The following is a 26295-nucleotide window of genomic DNA, read 5'->3' on the forward strand; positions in this document are numbered from 1 at the left end:
GTTGTAACCATCTTTCCATGAAATGTTCCCTTGGTATCCCTAATTTTCATGAAGAGATCTCTAGTCTTTCCCATTCTATTGTTTTCCTCTATTTCTTTGCATTGGCCCCTTAGGAAGGCTTTGTTATCTCTCCTTGCTATTCTTTGGAGCTCTGCATTTAGATAGGTTTATCTTTCTTTTCTCCTTTGCCTTTAGCATCTCTTCTTTTCACAGTTATTTTTGTAAGACTTCTTCAGACAACCATTTTGCCTTTTTGCAAAGGAGCATTTAGATAAAATAAAATTTCCAATCTTGCATTAGTTTACTTAACAAAGTTAACTTCAATCTAAATTTAGTTAATCCTGACTGTATCTTGTAGACCTAGAAAAATATGTGTAATCTAAAAGTTGAAAGTTTGATTTTATCTGGTGGGAATTTTAGGACTTGACCCCAGGAGACAGTATCTGAGGTGATCCCGAGAAAGCAGGGGAGGAGCAAGGCTATATACAAGATTGCAGTGATGGACAGGTCATCTGAATATTAAAAGGTTACTGCTAATTAAGAGAAAACTAAATCTCTTGAGATTTAGCAGTCTTCTATATATGGGAAGATGCAAGCTTCTGGGCTTGCTGAAATCATTTCTTTCATATGCATCTAGTTATTTGGGGCCAATCCTGCTTCCTTTATTGTTCACATACTAATTTCTTATTTCCTTTAAGAGATGGAAAATGTGAATGATGATCCCTTCTCATATCACCCACTCCCCAGCATCTCAGCTCTTACTGGGGAGGAAGTAGCTGATGGCTTCCAAAGAGCTGACTTTGTTTCACCTGGGCTCATAAATTTGCATTTGGAAAAGTCTTGTTTACTGGAAGAGTTTAGAGCAGAACACATTTCATTTCATAGTACAAAACTTTTTCCTCAGGGTTCCTCTTCATAATCTCTCATTACTTTTTGTATCCAGCCTTTCATTTTTCAACTAAATAAAATTAACGAACTTATTTGTTCTCACTAAAATGTAATTTCATTTCTTATATCTCCTTTACTAAAAACATACATTTTATTTTCTACGGTGTCCTGAAAAGTTGCTGTATTATTTCTAATAGCTTTAATTACATATTTAAATTAGAATCCTCAATGATTAAAAGCTTAATTTTAATAAAACTGACAAGCAAGCAATTATGTACTGTCTTTACATTGGCATCTTATAAATTAGTGAGCTTAAACATCAGTAATAATTTTTAAAATCATTTGTCATCTTATAGAGAACATTTTAGGTGATACCAAAATTTCATTCAGAGAAGGCAATGGCACCCCACTCCAGTACTCTTGCCTGGAAAATCCCATGGACGGAGGAGCCTGGTAGGCTGCAGTCCATGGGGTCGTGAAGAGTTGGACACGACTGAGTGACTTCACTTTCACTTTTCACTTTCATGCTTTGGAGAAGGAAATGGCGACCCACTCCAGTGTTCTTGCCTGGAAAATCCCAGGGAAGGGGGACCCTGGTGGGCTGCCGTCTATGAGGTCGCACAGAGTCAGACACAACTGAAGTGATTTAGCAACAGCAGCAACAGCAAACAGTTTCATTGGGCTTCCCAGGTAGCACTAATGGTAAAGAACTCGCCTGCCAATGCCGGAAATGTAAAAGCCACTTGTTCGATCCCTGTCAGGAAAAGCCCCTGAAGAAGGAAGTGACAATCTACTTCAGTATTCTTGTCTGGATAATCCCATGGACAGAGGAGCCTGGAAGGCTACAGTCCATGGGATCACAAAGACTCAGATACGATTGAATCGACTGAGCATGCATGCAGACATTTTCATTAACATTCTCAAAATGCTTTTTTTTTTTTTTAATTTTTTTAGTAATTGATGTTTCAGTATCTTCTAAATAAACTTTCATCACTTAGATTAAATAGGCACAGCTTTAGAATCTTAAATTATCACACATCTGGAAAGGTCATTTTGCAACTACAAAGTGGCACTTGCCTGTCAACTACAAAGTGGCACTGTCAAGCGTGTTGCCAGCTCCTGAACAACAGAGGCATTTGCCATCAGCCTCTGCAGAGATTGAAACCTGTGCTACCACAGCTGTTGACCTTCAACATGGCCTGAGGGAGTTCAGGTGGAGTGAGGCACTCTGCTCCAGGGAATCTGGTGGAACAGGTCTTCAGATAGATATTTTCAGAAACTGATTTCATGATCACAATCTTTGCATCTCTTCATACCTCAAAAAACACTAAGTCCTTTCATGATGATGTCAGATCCTCATGACTAGCAGAAAACCTTTTGTAAAGTAAACACTTGATTGCATTGAACCCCCGCTTCACCAAAATCTTATATATTGACCTTCCTGCCGCCCCCTACCTCTTTGGTGCAATTCTCAGAACTATCTGAGGTGCTGTCTCCCAGGTTGCAGTCCTCATTTTGCTTTAAATAAAATTTAACTAGAAATTCTCAAGTTGTGCATCTCTTTTATTTGACAGTTATGGTGACCCTGAAGGGACCCAGAGTGGACTTATCTCCTTTGCCTGAACCCTACAAGCAACCAGATCTTTGGTACCAGCAGCAGCCCCTTGTACCCATCTGCCTCCTTAGGGAGTGTAGACTAATTTCTGTAAGTCTCTCCTGGTTCTCAAATCTCCCATATTCATTGAGATTCTGAGTTTTATTTGGCAGTGGAGAAGGTTACCTGCTCCTTTCCAGTTGGAAAGACTGGGTGGGGGCCGGTGAAATATCAGGAGCATACCCACACATGGTCTAAACACTCAGTGGGCCTTGATTGAAAGATACAAAGAAATTCCCATCCAGTCAAAAGATACTTGTTATGGGTGTTAGCTGAAGATAACCAGGGGAACACCCACCCAGTGGAAATGTACTGAGGGGCGTTCAACTGAAAGAAACTGAGGGATACCAGTGGCTCAGTTGAAAAGATACTGTGGCTACTCCATTGTAGGGGACTGAGTGGTCTTGGCTGAGTGGTTAGGTAAGAAGCTGATCTGACACATTTTTCTTCAATTTGTCTGTCTTCATAGAATTTGTTAGGATAAAAGTGAAGAAAATACATGAGAGCTTTGCTCCAAATAAAAGGGACAAGACTCTTTCCAGCCAGTTATGGCTTTCTCAGGTGATTGAGAAACCTATGGCAGTGGTGGAGGCCTGGTCCTCCTACTTTGCAGTGGTCCCATAGGGAAACCCACACAATAAAAACACTAGCTCATTTGGAGGTCACAGTATGAATTGGCCATTCAGCAACCTGAGCAGCCACGGTGGTCTTAGATTGCCAGAGGCAGAATTGGAGACACATAAGAGGAGCTGAAATGATTCTGAGGTGACTCTTGGAGGAGTTAAGCACAAGCAGCACATAGGCCCACCAAACAGTTTCACTAGTGATTGTTAATCCCTGAAAAATTCAACTTAAAGTAGGAAACAGAATCTCAAAAACAGAAATGAAGGATGTCAGAAAGCCAACCTCTGACTAACTCTAGCTGATTCAGTACAATGCATATATAGCTCATACTTGCAAGTACTTAATTAACTGGAGAAATTATACCAAGTGAGATCTCAACAAAGTGCCCAAACTGGGGTTCTTTTGATATTCCAAAATTGATATTTTTGCATGCACAGTTAGAAAAAGCCTGTTGTAAGGTCAAACAGACTGAATGGAATGCTTACTTTGGTATCTAGAAAGTTCTAAAAGAGTAAACAGTAGATTAACTTCTTGCAGGAAACCTACAAGAAATTGCTTGAAAGTATATCAAAACTAAAAAAAGGCCACTAGCACTGACTCTGCCAGGCCACAAGTCTAGTGGTATTTAGACCATCTGGCATTTTATTTCTGGGGATCACTTTGCCATCTTTTGGGGGTGTTCTTGCCACTTGGCTTTTGATTTCTGGGAATCTCTTTGCCTTTTGTTTTATTTGGAGTATGATGCCCTGCTGGTGAGGTTCTGGTTTGGATTGGTATTGTTGTTTTGGTTTGCATGCACAGATATCTGGTACAAAATGCTAGAGCTAACGTGGGAATTGCTCCCACTAAAGTTCCAATGCCCTACCTGGGAACCCCTTGGGGAAAAAAGAAAAAAATTGACTGATCAATCTGTAGCTATGATCCAATGCCAAGAAAAATGGCCTAAAAATTTTAGATCTTTATTGACATAGGATAGGAAAATGGACTGAAGTTCCCTTATGTTCAGGACTTCCTCCTGTAATTAACAGGCTCAGGCTAATCAAACTAAGAGTCCCCACTTCCCAAGAGGGACAATCCCTGCTGAGACCAAACTGCCCTTGCTATCAGGGCCAATTTGAACACTAGCTGGTCTAAATTCTGGCTATAAAACTATGACCACAGAAAAATTTTGACAATTTGGTCACAGTATTCTTTAAACTCCAGAGAGAGCTTGAAGAAAAAATGATCTTTTTAAGAATTCTTGCCCTGAGGAAATAACTCTCCCTATACCTTTACACTTGGAGAAGGCGATGGCAACCCACTCCAGTACTCTTGCCTGGAAAATACCATGGGCAGAGGAGCCTGGTAGGCTGCAGTCCATGGGGTCGCTAGAAGTCGGACACGACTGAATGACTTCACTTTCATGCATTGGAGAAGGAAATGGCAATCCACTCCAGTGTTCTTGCCTGTAGAATCCCAGGGATGGCGAAGCCTGGTGGGCTGCTGTCTATGGGGTCGCACAGAGTCAGACACGACTGAAGTGACTTAGCAGCAGCAGAAGCATACCTTTACACGAGAGATCTCCGGATCACTTATCTAGACACATCTCCAATTCCTGAAACAAAAATAAATAAATAAATAAAGGGAGAGGAGAAAAAGCCTTTTATTGTGTCTATGTTTGTCTCAGTGTGTAACTTTGTTTTCTGGATAATATTGCTGATTGCTGAGATCAGTTTGTAAATGAGCTCTGATCTAATTGGCCTTAAAAAAAAAAAAAAGTAAATGCTTGCAAATCAGATAATTCTAAATGCCAGAGAAATAAATCTAAATAATTTAAGGTTCACGTAAACTGGGAAATGTTCAGTGTTCAGTTCCATTCAATTCAGTTCAGTTGCTCAGTCGTGTCCAACTCTTTGAGACTCCATGGATCGCAGCACGCCAGGTCTCCCTGTCCATCACCATCTCCCCGAGTTCACTCAGACTCACGTCCATCGAGTCCGTGATGCCATCCAGCCATCTCATCCTCGGTCATCCCCTTCTCCTCCTGCCCCAAATCCCTCCCAGCATCACAGTATTTTCCAATGAGTCCACTCTTCTCATGAGGTGGCCAAAGTACTGGAGTTTCAGCTTTAGCATCATTCCTTCCAAAGAAATCCTGGGGTTGATCTCCTTCAGAATGGACTGGTTGGATCTCCCGGCAGTTGAAGGGACTCTCAAGAGTCTTATCCAACAACACAGTTCAAAAACATTAATTCTTCGTCACTCAGCCTTCTTCACATTCCAGCTCTCACATCCATACATGACCACAGGAAAAAACATAGCCTTGACTAGATGGACTTTAGTTGGCAAAGTAATGTCTCTGCGTTTGATTATATTATCTAGGTTGGTCATAACTTTTCTTCCAAGGAGCAAGCGTCTTTTTATTTCATGGCTGCAGTCACCATCTGCAGTGACTTTGGAGCCCCAAAAAATAAAGTCTGACACTGTTTCCATTGTTTCCTCATCTGTTTCTCATGAAGTGATGGGACCAGATGCCATGATCTTCGTTTTCTGAATGTTGAGCTTGAAGCCAACTTTTTCACTCTCCACTTTCACTTTCATCAAGATGCTTTTTAGCTCTCTTCACTTTCTGCCATTAAATACCTTCACTTTCAGTATTAAATACCTGACATTAATGTTTGCTTGTTGACCTATCTAATATAGACCTATCTAAGAGTAATTAACATTAAGAAAAATATTTTCATTGTACCTAGGCTTAATATGTTAAATATTATATCTGCTACAAGTTTGTGAGTAAAGAAATTACCTTGAGTGAAGAAACTTCCAGAAAATGCAAATGAGATATGAGTTTTTAGATAAATTCTATTAAGAATGCTTTAGGAATGTCTGTCTAAAATAGTCTCTCCATTTTGGGGTAACCTGAACTTCTAAGGGTTGTACTAAACTAAGTGTTGGAAATCTATTGAATAGCTAGGTCATTTCCAAATAAGATTTTGAGACATTTATTACTAACTGAACACTAATTTCCTCTAACAGAGAAACTAAAGAGATTTGGGACTAAAAAAAGAATAATGTTTGGTGCCATTCTAAAATTTTCTCTCCAAGAAAGCAAAGGTTTTAGAAATTATCACTGGTATTTATGCTCACCAATCTATAAATTGCTAAAAGTCAGTTCTTTGTTGCTTAAGGAAAGTAGGAAGTGTTTTTTTTTTTTTTTTTTTTTTTTTTTTTTGATAGGAAAGAAAAAGCTATGAGGAATGGGATTGAATTTTATGAAGGTAAAAGGAGGTAACCTTGACTTACAGGTGACTTTTTAGCATGGAAAAACACAGTAATGGGTATAGAAGGTGAAAAGAAGTTTTGTGGAAAGTGAACCATGAGAAAAGAGTTTTGTATGTGGTTAGGACTAAGCTTAACATAAATTTAATTAAGTTTACCTTTTAAATAAAGTAAGTTGGTGCTAAAACTTGAATTTAGCTTTTCTCTCTGTTAAGGACACCTTTTCTTCAGATGTTGAACTGCCTTTGATAATAGATTTAAGTTTCTCTATCTCTTAAAGGAATTGTTCTGAAATCCTTTGGCTTTCACTTTGGCTAAGTGAATAGCTGTTTCACAATGACCTATGATCCTATCTGACTGAGTGTTCTACACCTTTTTGATATTTGTTGACAAAACTTCCTAAATCATTCTAATGAAGAGCTTGATTTCTAACTAACTTTGGGATGCTTCAGAGGGCCCTTGAAACATCACAAAGAGATATTACACTAATTAGGTTCATTTTGTATACAGAAATACATGGGAAGTATTATCAACTGAGGAGTAGGTCTTGGTTTATATTGTATGGTAAATGTTCTTAATATAGTTATCCTAGAAACTATGTGGAACTTCTGATATGTTTGGATAAAATGTTATCAGTCATAACTCTAGTTGCAATCTCAAAATATTGTCATAGCACTAACCAAGTTTTGCAAAAATGCTTCCTCTTCAAGATTTATAGAAAGGATTTTTGGATAAATACTGGTTTCTGAACTGGGTGAGGATTCTAATGGAAAAGCTTATAACTTCACAAAGGTTAACAAAAGGACTGAATGAACTGGTGAATATGCTTACCACTTTCATGTTTTCTATCTGAAAAATTGCCAGTTTGAATCTGTGTCTTCCAGGTGTAAGAAAAAACCTTCCCCTCTAATTATGACAGTAATTTTATAAAATTATATTTTATAAACAAATTGAAACATTTATCTTTTCTATCTGAACCCTCCAGAGACTGGAAACTCTTAGTTTCCAGTAACTTTATTAGATAAATTAGGAAACTTATCTAATAGGTATAGAAATCTTAAGGAATTTTGGAGAACTTGAGAAGGGAGGAATTCACATCTTAATTTGGTTATATTTGGTTAAAATGACTCTGATTTTAGGCAGAAAAAATATTTCAATGAATGTTAAATCCTAGTTTGTTAATGGAGGCCTGTATCTACTAAGATGCATTTTCTGGATAGATCTTTGCTGTTAGAGTATATTATGTAAATTTTAATTAAATTATTTAACGATGCTCTAGGTTTATTTCTGAAGCTTATCCCAGTAATCTATCATTGGATAAAGATGTTTCAATCTACAACCAAGACTGGAAAAAGACATAATTTAAGAAACTGTCTCCAATCTGGATGGAAGCACCTGTCAGCTACTCTTAAATGACACATGCACAGCAAAATTGAAGGGATATTGACTCTTGGACTAACTCCCACTTCCAAAGGCCCCTAAGCTGGACTTGTCTATAAAGAGGCCTGCTGACCTCAAACTCACATTAAAACTATGCTCAGAGGAAACTGCACTATAGGAGGATGAGAAAAAGATGACATCAGAAGTAAGACAGCTTGCCCAAGATGCTGATGTGATTTGTGTGATCATTCATAATGTTTTCTTGAGTCCTTGGACCTATCCCTATCAATCAATGTTTTCTATCATGAACATGATTCTATGCTACTTTAAAACTCAATCCAATTGTTGGGTTATGGCCGATTACCTGTGTTTAGTACTCCTGGTTCACCTGGATGGATTTCTGTCCTCCAGGGCTCTGATTGGATACCTCCTAGGGAGTTTATTTTAGATGAGAGTACAGTTCTGTTCTGTCTATTCCTGATATTACTAGATGGTATCCTCTCACCTGGCCAATTAATAATACCTGCTCTGATGCTGGCCATAGATTTAAGTTTTCTCTTAGGGTTACTCAAATTCAATCAAAGTGACAAACTAAGTCTTAGGCAAAAAACTAACCTCTCATCTATTAAAGGAAAACTCCCACAGTTATGGGATGGATCTGTACGGTTAGCACCAGGCATTGGTCATTAAAGTTTAAAAGCTCCTGTACATTGAGAACAATTAAATCATATTAAAAGTGATCAACCTGGTAATATTATGAGACAAGGTTGGGTTCTGTATAAACTATGCCTATTACCCTTAGAGAGAGTGATTGATATAGAACTCAGTGGATTTATTGCACTAATATATGGCCTTGACATCTACAGGGGTGGATACAAAGGTGTAGCCTAGGATTCCCATGAATTTAAGGTCATACACACTAACAATTTAGAGGTAACCCCAACCAATCAACCATTGATATGATCCCAATGGATCAAAACATCTGTATTCTACTAGTATGAAAACTTAGCAGCTATTTTTTTGTGCACGTGTGTCTTCAATGGGATTGGAGGATGTAATTGGCCACATTGAAGACTTAACAATTTTCATAAGCTTTAAATGATAATAACTGGGCTATTAGTCTATTGAATTTTGAGATCTCTTTGATGAGAAAAGCAGTGCTACACAACTGCAAGGCCCTTGACAACTTACAGCATCTCAGGGAGTTATCTGTGCTATAATTCAAACTGATTCTTACATTTTCATACCTGATAAATCCTTTAATGTAATACATTTGATGAACCATATGAAAAATCAGATTTTTGCTTTAATTGACCATTCCTTAGTTTTGACAATCTTTTAAAAAAAACTGGTCTGGTGTGGGAGGCTCATGGATAAAATATTTACTTTTAACTCCACTAATTTTATTAACTATACTATTTGTATTTTGCCTGTTTCACAAGATTACTGTTTCTTGTATTACCAAGTGCATGATTGATCCTCCAATGAAAATAATCATGACTAGACTTGAAGCAGTTGATCAAATGTATAGCTTGATATGGGATCAATGATTGTAATAGTGTAACTCTAGATATTGGAAGATGCAACAAGAGGGAATACTTTCCTGGACCATAAGTAGAAGTCAGGTGTCCAGAGGTCTTTAAAAAAACCTAGGTCTATAAAAACCTAGCCCGGTAATATCACATTGAGTGGCCTATCAGCAAAAACCTTCTTCAGAAATGGGAATGAGCCTTCCCAGGAACACCGGACAAAATGGTCATGAAAGTATGTCCCCAAAATATGGTCAGATTTATGACCACAAGTGGGCCATACTACAAATGGCACTTACCTAGAGCATTGCAAATGACTGAACAACAAAGTCATTTGCCATCCACCTCTACGGAGATTGAACCCCATTCTGCTATATTGTTGACCTTCAACAACCCCTGAGGGAGTTCAGGATAGAATGAGGAACTCTGTACTCCAGGGAATCTAGTGAGGCAGGTTTTTAGATAATTGGATGTTTTTAGGAATGGATTTTATGATTTCAATCCTTGCATCTCCTCATATCTAGTTTAGTTCAGTTCAGTCACTCAGTCATGTCCAACTCTTTGTGACCCCATGAATTGCAGCACACCAGGCCTCCCTGACCATCACCAACTCCCGGAGTTCACTCAGACTCACATCCATTAAGTCAGTGATGCCATCCAGCCATTTCATCCTCTGTCGTTCCCTTCTCCTCCTGTCCCCAATCCCTCCCAGAATCAGGGTCTTTTCCAATGAGTCAGCTCTTCGCATGAGGTGGCCAAAGTACTGGAGTTTCAGCTTCAGCATCAGTCCTTGCAATAAACACCCAGGATTGACCTCCTTTACGGTGAACTGTCTGGATCTCTTGGCAGTCCAAGGGACCCTCAAGAGTCTTCTCCAACACCACAGTTCAAAAGCATCAATTCTTCAGTGTTCAGCTTTCTTCACAATCCAGCTCTCACATTCATTCGTGACCAAAACCATCACCTCGACTAGATGGACTATTGTTGGCAAAGTAATATCTCTGCTTTTTAATATAGTATCTAGGTTGGTCATAACTTTCCTTCCAAGGAGTAAGGGTCTTTTAATTTCATGGCTGCAGTCACCATTTGCAGTGATTTTGGAGCCCCCAAAAATAAAGTCTGATACTGTTTCCACTGTTTCCCCATTTTCCATGAAGTGATGGGAACTGATGCCATGATCTTAGTTTTCTGAATGTTGAGCTTTAAGGAACTTTTTCGCTCTCCTCTTTCACTTTCATCAAGAAGCTTTTTAGTTCCTCTTCACTTTCTACCATAAGGGTGGTGTTATCTGCATATCTGAGGTTATTGATATTTCTCCTGGCAGTCTTGATTCCAGCTTGTGCTTCTTCCAGCCCAGGGTTTCTCATGATGTACTCTGTATAGAAGTTAAATAAGCAGGATGACAATATACAGCCTTGACGTACTCCTTTTCCTACTTGGAACCAGTCTGTTGTTCCATGTCCAGTTTTCACTGTTACTTTCTGGCCTCCATACAGGTTTCTCAAGAGGCAGATCAGGTGGTCTGGTATGCCCATCTCTTTCAGAATTTTCCACAGTTTATTGTGATCCACACAGTCAAAAGTTTTGGCATGGTCCATAAAGCAGAAATAGATGTTTTTCTGGAACTCTCTTGCTTTTTTGATGATCCAGCAGATGTTGGCAATTTGATCTCTGGTTCCTCTGCCTTTTCTAAAACCAGCTTGAACATCAGGAAGTTCACAGTTCACGTATTGCTGAAGCCTGGCTTGGAGAATTTTGAGCATTACTTTACTAGCATGTGAGATGAGTGCAATTGTGTGGTAGTTTGAACATTCTTTGGCATTGCCTTTCTTTGGAATTGGAATGAAAACTGACCTTTTCCAGTCCTGTGGCCACTGCTGAGTTTTCCAAATTTGCTGGCATATTGAGTGCAGCACTTTCACAGCATCATCCTTCAGGATTTGAAATAGCTCCACTGGACTTCCATCACCTCCACTAGTTTTGTTACTAGTGATACTTTCTAAGGCCCACTTGATTTCACATTCCAGGATGTCTGGCTCTAGGTGAATGATCACACCGTAGTGATTATCTTGGTCATGGAGATCTTTTTTTGTACAGTTCTTCTGTGTATTCTTGCCACCTCTTCTTAATATCTTCTGCTGCTTTTAGGTCCATACCATTTCTGTCCTTTATCGAGCCCATCTTTACATGAAATGTTCCCTTGATATCTCTAATTTTCTTGAAGAGATCTCTAGTCTTTCCCATTCTGTTGTTTTCTTCTATTTCTTTGTATCGATTGCTGAGGAAGGCTTTCTTATCTCTCCTTGCTCATATCTAGAGAAACACTAAATCCCTTCGTGCTGACATCAGATCCTCATGACTAACAAAAAACCTTTTGTAAAATGAATGCTTAATGATATTGAACTCCTCCTTCACCCAACCTTTTATATTGACCTTCCCCCACTGTTTCTTTGGAGCAGTCTCTCAGAGCTATCTGAGATATTGCCTCCCAGGCTGCAGTCTTCATTATGTCCTAAATATAACTTACAACTCTCAAGTTGTGCATATTTTTTAGTATTCACAAATTTGTCAGCAAGGAAAGTAACTCAAATGAAGAAACTTTTAAGGGTAGAAAATGCAAATGAGATTGGAGCTTTTGGAGAAACTCTATTAAGCATAATTATGCTTTCAGAATGTCTGTCTAAAATGGTCTTCAGATTTTGGTAACCTGAATTTCTAGGGTTGTGCTAAACTAAGTGATGCAAGTTTATTCAATAGCTAGGTCATTTCCAAATAAAATAAGATTCTGAAACACTGATTACTGGAAACTAATTTCCTCTTACAGAGAAACTAAAGAAATTTTGAGCTACTAATGAATAATGTTTGGTTCCATCCTGAGATGTTTTCTATAAGAAAGTATTTTTTTTCTTTTAATAAATTATTATTAGTATTTATGCTCACCAATCTATATAATGCTAAAATAAAGGTCAACTCTTGTTTGTTTAAGGAAAGTAGTACGTGTGTTTTCCATAAAGGAAGTATGAGGAATGGAATTTTATTTTACAAAAGGAAAAGAAAGTAGGTCTAACTTACAGATGGCTTTTTAGGATTGAAGAACATAGTAATGGCTACCTACACAAGCTGAAAAGAAGTCACTTTGGGAAAGCTGACCCTAAGAGAAGAGTTTTGTGCATGGTCAGGACTAAGTTTGAAATTTAATTGTTTATTTTAAATGAATTTAAAAGTAAACTAGTGAAAAAAAAATTTGAATTGGGCTTTTCTCTCTGTTAAGAGGAATCTTCAGATGTTGAACTGCCTTTGATAATAGATTTAAGGTTTGTTTGTTTATTTTTTTGTTTGTTTTTCTCTTAATCTGTTCTGAAATCCTCTATTGTTACTTTGGCTAAGTGAATAGCTATTGTTTCAAAATGGCATATTATCCCATCTGACTGAGTGTTCTAAACCCTTTTAATATTTATTCGCAATACTTCCTAATCATTCTAATGAAACACTTTTGACTTCTAGCTAACTTTGGATGCTTCAGATGGCCTTTGAAACATCCCAAAGAGAGATATTACACTAATTTGGTTTATATTATGTCCTGAATTACAAGGGAACTATTGTTAATTGAGTAACAAATCTTGACTTATATTGTATGGTAAATGTTACTAATATAGATATCTTAGAAATTATATGGAGTACCTAAAATTCTGATATGTCCAGGTATGATGTTATCAGTCATAATTCTAGTTACTATCCTCAAGAGTTGTCACAGCACTAACCAAGTTTTTCACAAATACTTCCTCAAGAAGATTTATAGAAAGAACTTTGGGATAAATTAGAGATTCTGAACTGGGTGAGAAATTAAAGGATTGGAAAACTGATGACTTCACAAAGGTTAGTAAAAGGACTGAATGAACTGAAAAATATGCTTATAAATTTAATTTGTCTGAAAAATTACTGGTTTGAATCTGTGTTTTCTTGGTGGAAATACATTCCCCTCAAACTAATTATAACTTACCATAATTTGTTAAAATTATGCTTTTGTAAACAAATTGAAAATATTGATCTTTTCTCTGTATCTGACCCCTCAGGAGAATGGAAACTTTTAGGATTCCAGTAACTTTATCAAATAAGTTAGAAAGGTCATCTCACTAACAGGTACAAAAATCTCAAGGAATTTTTGAAATCTTGAAAATGGAGGAATTCACCGTGGTCTGTTAGGTGAAATCTGTGTTAAACCTTTAGCATGATTTTCTTAGCCCTGAGAGGTTTTATTTTAAAAGTTCAGTCAGAGACTCTTTTTATAAAAGTTTCAGCAAAGCAAAAATGTCTATGATAAATTACAGTTATAAATCATTAGGTCAAGTTTATTGAGAATAGCTCTATTTTGCAAATAAATTAGTCTTAATTTAGTATTTTGGTCAAAATGAGGGTTATTTTAGGGAGAAAATGTGTTTGAATGAATGTTAAATTCCAGTTTGTTAATGGAAGTCTGTGTCTACTAACACTCATTTCCTAAATATTTCTTTGCTGCTATGCTGTATTAGTGTAAAATGTAACTGAATTATTAAAGATACTCTAAGTTTATTTCTGAAGCTGATCTTAGTAATCTATCTTCGGATGACAGTCACATGGCTCCCAACCTGCAACCAAGACAAGAGAAAGACATAATAAGGGACTGACTCCAACCTGAATGGAAAAACCTTTATATCAGGTACTTTTAACTATCTTATGCACAGTGAAATTGATTATTCAATTAATTCCCACTTTCAAAGGCTCCTGTACTGGACTGGTCTATAGCGAGGACTGCTGACCTCAAACTCACATAAAATGAGGCTCAAACAGAGAAAGGGGCACTATAGTAGGAGGGGAGGAAGTTGACATCAGGAGATAGCCTGCCCAAGTTGCTCAGTCCAGTTTGTATGATCATTTGTAAAGTTTTCTTGACTTCTTGAACCTTTGAATATAAATCAAATATTTTTTTTCATGGATATGATTCTATGCTAGTTTAAAACTCAATCCAGTTGTTGGGTTGTGGCCAATTACGTGTCTAGTACTCCTAAGTTACTTTGGTGGATTTCTCCCACCCAGAGATCTGATTGGATTCTCGCTAGGAAATTTATTTTACAGGATAATTCAGCCCAGTTCCACTTTCTCACCATTTAACTAGAGATGATCTTCTCACCTCATCAATGAAAAGCACCTGTTCTAACCCCGGCTATAGATTTAAGTTTACTCTTAGGGTCACTCAAACTCAATCAGAGTGATGAGCTAAGTCTCAGTCAAAAACTGTAACATCTTATATATTAAAAGGAAAACTCCCACAAATATGGGATTGATATGATATATATGATTAATACCACGCTATGGTCTTTGAAGTTTAAAAACTCCTCCATATTGGGAACAATTAAATCATACTAAAAATGATCAACCTAGTAATATTATGAAACAAGACTAGGTGCCTTATCAGTTCAGTTCAATTCAGTCACTCAGTCGTGTCTGACACTTTGTAACCCCATGGACAGCAGGTCACTAGGCTTCCCTGTCCATCACCAACTCCTGGACCTTGCTCAAACTCATGTCCATCAAGTCAGTGATGCCATCCAACCATATCATTATCTGTCGTCCCTTTCTTCTCCTGTCTTCAATCTTTCCCTCCATCAGTACTTTTCCAATGAGTCACGTCTTAGCATTAGGTGGCCAGAGCATTGGAGCTTCAGCTTCAGTATCAATCCTTTCAGTGAATATTCAGGACTGATTTCCATTAGGATTGATTAGTTTGATCTCCTTGTTGTCCAAGGGACTCTCAGGAGTCTTCTCCAGCACCACAACTTGAAAGCATCCATTCTTCAGTGCTCAGCTTTCTTTATGGTCCAACTCTCACATCCACACAAGACTACTGGAAAAAACCATAGTTTTGACTAGCTGGACTTTTGTTGGCAAGGTAAAGTCACTGCTTTTTAGTATCCTGTATGTTTGTCATAGCTTTTCTTCAAAGGAGCAAGTCTCTTTTAATTTTGTGGCCTTTTTGCATTTCATTTTCTTAGGGATGGCTTTGATCACCACCTCCCATACAATTTTATGCACCTGCATCCATACTTCTTCAGGCACTCTGTCTATCAGATGTAATTCTTTGAATCTATTTCTTACTTCCACTGTAAGGGATTTGATTAGATGGTACCTGAATGACCTAGTGGGTTTTCCTACTTTCTTCAATTTAAATCTGAATTTTGAAATAAGAAATTCATGATCTGAGCCAGAGTCAGCTCCCAGCTGACTGTTTTTGCTGACTGTATAGAGCTTCTCCATCTTTCTAGATATGAAGAGAGGCAAAGATTGGGATCATGAAATCAGTTCCTGAAAACATCTAACTATCTAAAACTTGTTCCACCAGACTCCCTGGAGCACAGAGTGCTTCATTCCACCCTGAATTCCCCCAGTAGATGTTGAAGGCCAACAGTTGCCACAGTACAGAGTTTAATCTTTGCCAAGGCAGATGACAAATTCCATTGTTGTTCAGGTACTCACAATGCTCTTAGCAACTGACAATTTGTAAATGATGGGTCCCCCTCATGATAAGAAATTTAATCATACTTGGGGGGGAGTGCATTTCATAGCCATTTCATTCTATTTGCTAGGAAGGCCCACTCCTAATTCTGAAGAAGGGTTTGCTAATAGGCCATTCAATGTGCTAGTACTGATAACTTGAATTTCTAGGGTTGTGCTAAACTAAGTGATTTAAGTTTATTCAATAGATTACTGGAAACTAATTTCCTCTTACAGAGAAACTAAAGAGATTTTGAACTACTAATGAATAATGTTTGGTTCCATTAATGTCTTAATATTCAAAGATCCCTGGAAACCTGTCTTTTAGTTATGGTCCAGGAAAATACTCCCTCTTTTTGCATCCTCTCACATCTAGAGTTACACTATTATAGTCATTGATCATATATTGAGCTATACAATTGGTCAACTTCTTCAAGTCTAGCTCTCATTATTTTCATTGGAGACACAGTCACACACTTGGTAGTAAAAGAAAAACAATCTTGAAAAACAGGAAAAATACAAATAATATATGTAATAAGTAGTGGAATTATAAGTAAATATTTCAACCAGAAGCCTTCCACACCAAACCAATTACTTAAGATTGTCAAGATTAGGGAACAGGTCACTTAAGGCAGAAATACGATTGTTCATATGGTTCACCAAATGTATTACATTACCAGATTCATCACGTATGAAAACTAAGCATTCAGTTTGAATGTGGCACAGGTATCTCCCTGAGATGCTATAAGGTGTCAAGGTCCTTGTGGTTTTGTAGCCTCACCTTTCTCATGATAGAGATCTCAGAATTCAATAGGCTAATAACCTGGTTACAATCATTTAAAGCTTGGTGAGTGAAAGTTGTTAAAGTTTCAATATGGCCAATTACATCCTACAATCCAATTAAAGGCACAAAAATAGCAGCTAAATTGTCATAACTGTAGAATACAGATTTCTTGACTCATCAAAATTTCATCAACATTACACTGGCTGGAATTATCTCTAATTTGTTACATATATGATCTTGAGTTCATGAGCATCCTAGGCTATACCTTCTTATCCATCAGCCCCACGCTATAGAGCAAAGCCATAAATAAGTACCACAAATCCACTGAATTCCATACCAATCACTCTTCCTAAGGGTAAAAATAAGCATAGTTCACAACTGAAGTCTGTAAAATTCAGACTTAAATTGAACAAACTTGGGAAAACCACTAGATCACTCAAGTATGTCCCAAACCAAATTCCTTAAGATTATGCAATTGAAGTGACAAATAGATTCAAGGGATTAGATCTAATAGAGTGCCTGAAGAACTATGGGTGAAAGTTCATGACATTTACAGGAGGCAGTGTTTAAAATCATCTCAAAGGAAAAGCTTTGGTTGCAGAAGGAGGTCTTACAAATACCTGAGAAAAGAAGAGAAGTAAAAGGCAAAGGAGAGATGGAAAGATATACCCATCTGAATGCAGAGTTCCAAAGAATAGCAAGGAAAGACAAGAAAGCCTTCCTAAGTGATCGATGCAAAGAAATAGAGGAAAACAATAGAAAGGGAAAGACTAGAAATATCTTCAAGAATATTAGTGATACCAAGGAAACATTTCATGCAAAAATGGGCAAATAAATGACAGAAATTGTATGGACCTAACAGAAGCAGTAGATACTAAGAAGAGGTGGCAAAAATACACAGAAGCACTATACAAAGGATATCTTAGGGACCCAAATGACCATTAGGGTGTGATCACTCACCTGGAGCCAGATATCTTGGAGTGGGAAGTCAAGTGGGTCTTAGGAAGCATCACTACAAGCAAGCTAGTGGAGGTGATGCAAATTCAGCTGAGCTATTTCATATCCTAAAAGATGATGCTGTGAAAGTTCTGCACTCAATATCCTAGCAAATTTGGAAAACTCAACAGTGGCCACAGGATTGGAAAAGGACAGTTTTCATTCTAATCTAAAGAAAGGCAATGCCAAAGCATGTTTAAACTACTGCACAATTCCACTCATCTCACACACTAGCAAAGTAATGCTCAAAATTCTCCAAGCTAGACTTCAACAGTACATGAACCAAGAACTTCCAGATGTTCATGGTGGATTTAGAAAAGGCAGAGGAACCAGAAATCAAATTGCCAACATGTGTTGGATCATAGAAAAGGCAAAAGAACTCCAGAAAAAACATCTACTTCCACTTCACTGACTATGCTAAAGCCTTTGAACTGTGTGGATCACAACAAATTGTGATCCTTTCCAAATTGGAAACTTCTTTAAGAGATAAGAATACCAGACCACTTTACCTGCCTCCTGTGAAATCTGTATGCAAATCAGAAGCAACAGTTAAAACCGGATATGGAATAACAAACTGCTTCCAAACTGGAAAAGGAAGATATCAAGGCTGTACACTGTCACCCTGCTTATTTAACTTATATGCAGAATACATCATGTGAAATGCTAGGTTGGATGAATCACAAGCTGGAATCAAGATTTTGGGAGAAATATCTGTAGCCTCAGATATGCAGATAACACCACCCTTATGGCAGAAAGTGAAGAAGAACTAATGAGCTTCTTGATGAAAGTGAAAGAGGAGAGTGAAAAAGTTGACTTAAAACTCAGCATTCAAGAAACTAAGAACTTGGCATCTGGTACCATCACTTCATGGCAAATAGACGGGGATACAATGGAAACAGTGACAGACTATATTTTCTTGGGCTCCAAAATCACTGCAGATGGTGACTGCAGTGATAAAATTAAAAGACATTTACACCTTGGAAGAAAAACTGTGATAAACCAAGATGGTTCATTAAAATGAAAAGATATTACTTTGCCAACAAAAATCCTTCTAGTCAAAGCTATGGTATTTCCAATAGTCATGTATGAATATGTGAGTTGGACCATAAAGAAGGCTGAGCACCAAATAATTGATGCTTTTGAACTGCGGTGTTGGGGAAGACTCTTGAGAGTCACTTGGACTGGAAGTAGATCAAACCAGTAAGTCCTAAAGGAAATCAGTCCTGAATATTCATTGGAAGGACTGATGCTGAGGTTGAAGCTCCAATACTTTGGCCACCTAGTGGGAAGAACTGACTCATTAGAAACAACCCTGATGCTGGGAAAAGTAGGAGGCAGCAGGAAAAGGGATGATAGAGGATAAGATGGTTGGATGGCATTATCGACTCAATGGACATGAGTTTTAGCAAACTCGGGGAGATGGCGAAGGACATGAAAGACTGACGTGCTGTGGTCCATGGGGTCACAAAGAGTCTGAGGTGACTGAGGGACTGAACAACAATATCTGAACAAGTCCTGAATCTGTCACTATAACATCAACTCCTCAGGACTAGCAGGAAACCTTTTGTAAAATGTAAGCTTGATTGCACTGTATTCTCCTTGTTTTTTTGGAGTAGTCTCTCAGAGCTATCTGAGGTGTTGTCTCCAGGGCTGCAGTCCTCATTTTGTCCCAGATAAAACAAAATTCACAATTCTCAAGTTGTGCATCTTTTACAGTTGACACTTTCATCCAACAGTGCTTGTCTCATTTACATTTACCTTAAAATTTTATCACGTTGAGTTATTTTCTTATAAGAAATTAGTAAGTTTTTATTTGTTAACTTAGGAAGTGTCAAGCGAGTGTATGCTCCTCAGTTCTGCCTCATCACAACAAAGATTTGGAGTGATGGACATTAAAGCTCTTGGCATGTCACAGCTCTCGGGTCTTGGACAGACATGTTATAGCTCTCAGGTCTCGAATAGACTGTGTTATAGCTCTTAGACAAATCAGTGTTACAGCTCCATGTTACAGCTCTATTTTATTTAGATAATAACAGGAAAATCCATCCTTGAGGCATGAGGGCATGTCGACCCAGAGACCCGAAAAGAAGAGTGCCTCAGCACGCAGGAGAGAGAGAGAGACAGCCCTTTGGCTCCTCTTTTTATATGTTTTTCTTTCCCCCTTGGGCCTGCCCTATGTAAATTGGGTTAGCCAAGAGTGTTGTTTGTTTTACCTGAGGTCCTCACTCCAGTCCTAGGACCTTCCTTTGTTCTATTTTCGCGGGCTTTTCTCTTCTTCATCTTTTAGCCGCTGCCATTCTGGACTCCTTTTCCCTATTCTAGCTACCTAACAGAAAAATACAATTTTATACTTAATTTTGATGATTCAATGACATCTATATTATTTTAGATCAACAAACATTAATATCAGGTATCAACTTAACATTTCTCAGTTCACATGAACCTGAAAGTCATCTTTACCAGTTTTCTTTAAATGTAAGTGTTACCAAATCCAACCTTGCTCTGCTTGCCCCACAACAGGGCAATGAATCTGAGAGACAAGATGTTGAAGCAAGGAAAAAGACGTTATTTGGAAAGCAGCTGACTGAGAATATGGCAGGCTAGCACTTGAAAATAACCATCTTATCAAGGTCTAGATGTCAGATTCTTTTATAGATCAGAGATAGAGGGAGGTGAGGAAGCAAAGTAAAAGGGAAATAATCTTGCAAACATCTCCTAGAATGGCAAGCCTCAAGCATGGGATGCATTAAATTCTCCCTTGCTGTCCACGGGTGGACAGGATTCTGAACAAGGGCATTTCAGTTTAGCATCAGGCAGAGGATCAGGATTCCCTGAAGCAAGCTATTCTGTATGATTATAGTAGAAAACACAATGAAAAACAAGTCAGAAAAACAGTTTTATCATGGAGTCAGAATTGGCTTCCTCTCTGCAACCATTCCCCACTGTCAAAGTACATTACACAATCTTGTAGTAAAAGGGTTGACAACTGTTCTGCTCAGTCAGATGGATCTTTCTAGGAGTGTCTGCCATTTTTACCAGTGCTTCAGATGTTGAATTTTTTTTTTTTAGTTTTTTGTTTTTTCCATTTTTGGAAAGTATCTATCTTGCAACTGTAGACTAAGAAATACTGAACTTCAAATCCATGAGATAGCATCTCAAGTTAAGAAATTTAGTGCTTTTCTATGTATGGAAAGATGCAAGTTAGGGCTCATTAATATTTATTTGGTATTCACCTCAGCTATCTGGGCTTGTAATCCTGCATTTTCAGAGTTTCCTGAAGGCTAATCATAGGGATTGATTAGAGTGGCTGAAGTCTAATGACTGGTAGGGAGCAGGTATTCCACTTCCTGAGGACTCACTGGCTCACATTGAAGGGCTGCAATCACTGATTCCATTCCTCAGGTATTCCTCTCTTGTTTATGAATGATCATTATCTGGGAAAAACTTCATGATCAACCCTTGTCCCATGGCACTGGGAGGCTCATCCCAGTTCGGGCAAATATTCTTGTTATGTTAAGTTTTGGACCAGTCCCTTTCAATAATTAAAAATTCTCTGGATTCTAACTTTAATCCAGGAGACATTTTCCCTTCTAGTGTGATACCTAGAATCACACTACTGCAATTATTTTGTGGCAAATGTGATTTCCTCAAAATGTTTAGCCATAGAAGTTTTGTTTGAGGCCTATTTGCACATTGATTACTGCAAGAGATAGCAATTTTATAAATTAAACAGAATATAAGTAATGCAGACAGAGACTTAGAGCAGCAGAGAGCCACAAAGTGCAATTTGAAAACAAAGAACTATAATATTCTATTATAGCTAGTTGTAATCCAGTTATAATAATCAAGTGATCAAAGGAGCCATAACTGATTTAATGAGCTATCTGTGGTTTCACTGCATTGGACATGTACACTTATGCGTGGCCTAAACTTTGAGGCCAGTATATGTTACTGGCAAGATCAACCAGGTAGAGAGAAAAAGATATATGTTCCAAAAGTCATAATCTACCAAATTATTGGAAGTCCTAATTAATTGAAGGAGAAATTTTTCTTCTAGAAAACACAGAAACACCTAGAAAACACTGATTTAACCAATAATCCTTTCAGATAGAAATCATAAAAGCCATAAACCATAGTTATTAGTTTACTCAGTTTTATGTAAATAATCCTTTTTTTAACAGTTTTATGAAGTCATCAGTTCTTTCAACAGAATTTTCAGATTTTTTTCTCCCTTCAGGATTATGTTCTGAAAGTCAGAAACTTGTAAAGTCCTTTTTATAAATCTTGAAGAGGAGACATTTTACAAAGGCATTAGAATGAAACCATAACTGTGTATGCTAACAAAAGACTTAAAGAAAGCAAGTTTAAATTTGATTACTGCTGTGGCATATAACACCTTTAGATAACTAAAAGTTTGGCTGGTAATATTTTGCCAATACATATCAGATTTTTAGGAACTCTGTATAATCTGTAAAATATCTGCACCATTTACCATATAACAAAATTTTTTATTCACTTGACAACTAGTTTAACATACCAAGTAAAACTGATTAGTTTAATATCTCCCTTTGAGCTCCCTCAGGGGCCCTTTGAAGCATCTCAAGGTTAGTTAGAGGTCAAAGGGACTTTATTATAATTTGATTTGGGAAACCCTGTCAAAGGATACCAAAATATTTTAAAATGCAGCAGGACCATAGATCACTGTGAAACTTGGCCAAAGTGACAATAGACAATTTCAAAGGCAAATGCAGATTATTTAAAAGGTAAAAAAAAAACTTGATTTTTGTTATCAAAGGCAGTTTAACATCTTCAGAAAACTTGTCTGTTTTAACAGAGAAGAAACGAATTTACATTTTACCAGCTTTATTTAAAAGTTCATTTACTGAATTAAATTTATTTTACGCTTAGTCAATCCTGATTGATTATGTACAAAACCCTTTCTGGGGTCCATTTTTCACAAACCTTTCATCACTTATTTCAACATAATTTTAAATTTCAAGTTGTAGATTATCTGGAGAGAGCATAAAGCATATATTTCTAAAAGTATACTCAAAACTCTTTTCATTTATATTTTGTTTCCTTAAGTGTTCTTTGTTTAACAAAAACTAAAAAATGTTTCTCTGAACAGAAAGAAAAAATCCAAATCCAAGTCTTAGGAAATACTGATCATGCATAACTCTTTTCAGTATTTTTTATTTCTCACACCTTCTTCTACTGAAAACACATATCTTAATTTTCTTGAAGCTTTTTTCACTTTTAGGTACATTTTGGTTGACAAATTTGTAATAGTTATAATACCTTATTTATGTTAAAACCTAGGCACAATGAAAGTATTATATTTAATAATACACTTAATATGTTGATGACTCAAGGCCTGTCTATATTATTATAATTAGATAAACAAACTTAACCATTAATACCAGATGCTAATTTAATATTAACTATTTCCCAGTTCACATGAACCTGAAACTTATTTAACTTGATTTTCTTGTAATAAGATTTTTTTGTGTGTGTTTATAAGTACTTATTACTGTTATTTAAGCCAATTAAATAGAGCTCTTTTTATAAATCAACCCTGGCAGTGCTATACAAAAAAGGATATAAACATGTAAACAGCAAGGCCTCAGTTTACATTAAGATTTCAGTTCTGAGTCAGGTACAGCAATGTAAAACCCAACAACAGTTTATAAAAGAGGCTGGATTATAACTGCAATTTTCACAGATGAAACAAGTCAGGCTCACTTGGCTTGATGGCTAAATATCAATATCTGTTAAAAGGACAAATTTTATTACCTTGGACAAGCAAATTTCTAAATTACTTTACCCTTTCTAAAATTTGTATTAAAAAGACAGCAGAGATGAAGATTTCTAAGAAGACCAAGGAGGACATTTGCATCTCAAAGACACTGGCAAGTTCTTTCTAAGATGACTTTGTTTCCCCTTTATTTAACATTTACAAGCTTTATAAGATGAGCAGAGATGGTTTGGGCAGTGGTAAAAGGGTTTTTCGGAACCACCCTTTGTAAGCCAAGGACAGTTTTGTTTTTTCTTTCCTTTCCCCAAAGAATTGGTTGGCCTCCCCAGTAAGCATTGACATACTTATCCACCCATGTTGGAAAGTTTTTCCTTCCTCCTCTAGCTTAAGGGAGATGGCCTCTCAGGAAGCCTAGAGGCAACAGTCAGGCTCCCACAAGTATATCTGGACTGAGGAGGAAAGAAACAAAGGCAACAGAAAAGATAGGGGAGACTGACAGAGGAATCCTCCCTTTAATTCCACTGACCTGATCCTCAGCTTAAGGGAGGTAGAGGAAAGAAGGGCTCTCACCCACTTGGGTGGCAGTGGGCTGTGGGCCTTTGGCACACACCAGAGAGAACCTTGGCCAGAGTTCCTTAATTGCTTCCATAGCTACTCGTCTGTTTACAGAAGGTTCACAGAGAAAGAAATGAGAAAACGGCAGAGGAAGACATAGAGGAAGTAGTTAGTACCAGATGTCTGTGCATTACCAGAACCTAACCAACCAGAGAGTCACATTAACATGACTTTCAGGCTGGTGGCCTTTCTCGAAAGTATCTTACAAAGAAAGCTTCCTTTCAAAGGGAGAACACCCCGAGTAGTAGTCAGAGTCCCCTGGATGGGAGCTGCTGCTGCTAAGTCACTTCAGTAGTGTCTGACTCTGTGCAACCCCATAGATGGCAGCCCACCAGGCTCCTCCATCCCTGGGATTCTCCAGGCAAGAACACTGGAGTGGGTTGCCATTTCCTTCTCCAATGCATGGAAGTGAAAAGTGAAAGTGAAGTCGTTCAGTCATGTCCAACTCTTAGTGACCCCATGGAATGCAGCCTACCAGGCTCCTCCATCTATGGGATTTTCCAGGCAAGAGTACTGGAGTGGGGTGCCATGCTCCAGACTGGACAAGATTGAAAAGGCTCAAGTAGGACCCTGATTTCAAGCTGTTCTGGGAGAAAAGGTTATTTGAGCATTAAATTTACAAAGGAGAGTGGTATCTATCGGAGAGATCAATCAACTTGTTGCCCACTGTCAAAGTTGCCTGGGCCTCCTGTAGAGGAAATTAGAATCGGTCGCTTCACGTCCAAGGGAGCTCCCTGAGCACGTTCATTTTCAGAGTGTTCCTTTCCTTTGTTAAAGCATTTCTGACTATCAGATTGTTTAATTGTGAGCCATTCAGAGTCATTGCTCTTCTGATTTTAACATACCTAATATGCACTCCAAAGACCTTTTCTTTGGAATAGATGATATATTTTCCATTTTTATAAGCCTTAAAACCACAAAACACAAAAGGCACAGACAATTTCCAACAAAACAGCATTGATGCACACAGACACACCAATTCCTTACCCTATAAAGCAAATGAACTAATTCCAACTAGGCTACCCACTTCCACAAGAAGTTGCTCCCAAAGGAACTGGTTCCAATCGGCCCATTCCCAGGTCAGGTAAATACATTTACCTTAAAAAAGAGCTAATTCCAACTAGGGTGGGCTTGCCCCATGAGGACTAGTTCCCAACGAACCAGTTCAGGATAGAGTGCAACAATACTTCCCCTCTGCAAATTGGTATCCCAAGCATTGGTTTGTGCTTAAAGAAAAAGCCCAGATTGAGGGGAAAAAATGTTCCAAGTGTGCACAACCGAGTGAATTACACTCCAAAATTGAGCCCATTGGCTCTTCATACAAAAGGACACTCAAAACAAGTGAACCGACTGAACCAGCTATCAAATTGGGTAGACTTACCCTACAAATGAAATTGAGTCTGTCGACTCTAGAAGTTTGTTGGTTCCTTATCTTAACTGCCAATCATTGGGGTCAGCCAGTGCCACTTCAGGGAATCTTGAAGGAAAGAACCTCAGGACAAATAGCCCCAGTAGCTGCTAGGGTCTTGTCCCAATATTCCCTGATTGGAGCTGGCCAACCACAAGCAGCAAGTCTCCTGGCTGGTTCACAAGCCTGTTACCAAGTCCAAGCTCCCCCTGCTCACTGCACAACAGGCCAATGAATCCAAGAGATGAGGTGTTGAGCAAAGAAAATGACTTCACTCAGAAAGCAACTGACAGAGAGGATGGCAGGCTAGCACCTGAAAATAAGCATCAATATTATCAGGGTCTGGATGTTTGGTTATCTTATAGATCAGAGACAGAGGGAGGTGAGGAAGCAAAGTAAAAAGGACATTAATCTTGCAAACATTTTGAATGGCAAGCCTCAGGCAGGGGATGTGTTAATTTCTCCATTCCTGGCATCCTCAGGTGGACAGGGTTCTTAACAAAGGCGTTTCAGTTTAACAGTCAGCCAGAGGGGCAGGATTCTCTGAGGCAAGCCATTCTGTATGATTACAATAACAAAAACAATGAAAAGCAAGTCAAAGCAACAGTTCCATCATGGAGTCAGATTTGGCTTCCTCTCTTTTGACACTGTCAGCCATCTCTTTGCCACCCAAACTACCAATTACACAAAGGAAAAGGACCATGAAGGACTCAGCAGCACTCAGCAGCTTCGCTACCGCGGCTCTGTCTCCAGCCCAGCCCTTCACCCACCACCGGAGGCTTGGCTTCTCTGAGCGCCTCCGCATCTGGCCACCGGCTCCCACCCCGCCCTGCCAGGGCCAGGGTCACTGAGCCCGCACTAAATCTTGATTATTTT

This window comes from Capra hircus, chromosome 24 (assembly GCF_001704415.2).
Source record: "Capra hircus breed San Clemente chromosome 24, ASM170441v1, whole genome shotgun sequence".
Taxonomy (NCBI): domain Eukaryota; kingdom Metazoa; phylum Chordata; class Mammalia; order Artiodactyla; family Bovidae; genus Capra; species Capra hircus.